The 1,178-nt window shown below is 39.4% G+C and overlaps 1 protein-coding gene across 1 annotated transcript in view; it reads left to right on the top strand.

Annotated features, from left to right (window-relative positions):
- Positions 1–1,178, top strand: part of LOC106523132 (transmembrane protein 211) — a 56,447-nt gene that overhangs the window by 54,038 nt on the left and 1,231 nt on the right. The window lies entirely within an intron of this gene.

The raw sequence follows: 1,178 nt of genomic DNA, 5'->3' as shown, positions 1-1,178 counted from the left end.
TATATATATAGAACGATTCAGTCCTCCGTTTATCAGATAAAGGGAAAATCGTTGTAAGGCCCAAAACACCAGCGTCTGTTTCTCATTCCTCTCCTGTCCCCCTCTTCCTCCTTCTCCTCTGTCATTCTGCCATAAGTTCCAGCAAATACACACTCTTGCACACTAACACACACAAACACACTCAAAGAGCTAGTGGCTATGCATATTACATGAGTCCTCCACCTCTGAAGGGCTCTCTGCTGTTTTTTTCTTCTTTTTTTTTTCATTTTGCAACTTACAGCCCAGATGATGATGTGGAAGCCAGATCCTGCACTTAAAGGCTGCTTCCTTTCTTTACTGCACAAGCTGCTGTTTATGGCTGAAGATGTTTCAGCATCAATATATGGGTTTAGTGRTTGTGTAATGACTGTAAAGAGCTGAGAGCGGGAAAAGAAAAGCCTTTGTCCATTGATYCTTAAGTGTTTCAACCCAATAAAATCAGGCTTCTCGTGAATTTAGTTGCATAAATGTCCAATCCCCACTTTTTTATGACAATGCTGGTTGTGGCCATTCAACGTTAAAGTGATAGTTCAGATCTTTAGTGGGTTCTGTGAAAAGCTAATATGAACATTTGCAATCCTAGTTGTAATAAAAAGCTCTTTGAACAACTTAATTAAAAAATTAATAAATATTTCCATAACAAAAAGAAAAGCCCGGATTATAAAACTTTCGCTTGCCGATGATCCACCAACAATCTTGCCCACAGAGTGAGGGACACACCTGAGATGAAGCTTATGTATCCTCTCTGGCCTGGGAAGGCCTCGAGGTTCCCCAGGATGAGCTGGGGAGGAGGATATCTAGGTTTCTTTCTTAAACCTGTTGTCTCTGCGATCCGATAGATGGCAAAACTACTTTTATTAGGCCTGTTTGAATTAGCTGTTAGCTTGTCAAGCTAATCAAAATTAAACTGTATTTTTTTTCAAACTGAGTACATTCATTTAGCCATCTACAACAGGTAAGATATTGTTTACAACCTTTCAACAGAACCGCCCTCAATAGTCTCTTTTTAATTCCTGAAATATTTAATTCACAACCAGGTTCAAGTCCAGAAACATGTCTAATATTTTTAAGACATATTCTTGTGTGTGTGTGTGTGTGTGTGTGTGTGTGTGTGTGTGTGTGTGTGTGTGTGTGTGTGT

The sequence above is a fragment of the Austrofundulus limnaeus genome, unplaced genomic scaffold (genome assembly GCF_001266775.1).
Source record: "Austrofundulus limnaeus strain Quisiro unplaced genomic scaffold, Austrofundulus_limnaeus-1.0 Scaffold145, whole genome shotgun sequence".
Lineage (NCBI taxonomy): Eukaryota > Metazoa > Chordata > Actinopteri > Cyprinodontiformes > Rivulidae > Austrofundulus > Austrofundulus limnaeus.
Note: the sequence above shows the minus strand (reverse complement) of the source record. Positions and strands in the feature narration are given on the sequence as shown.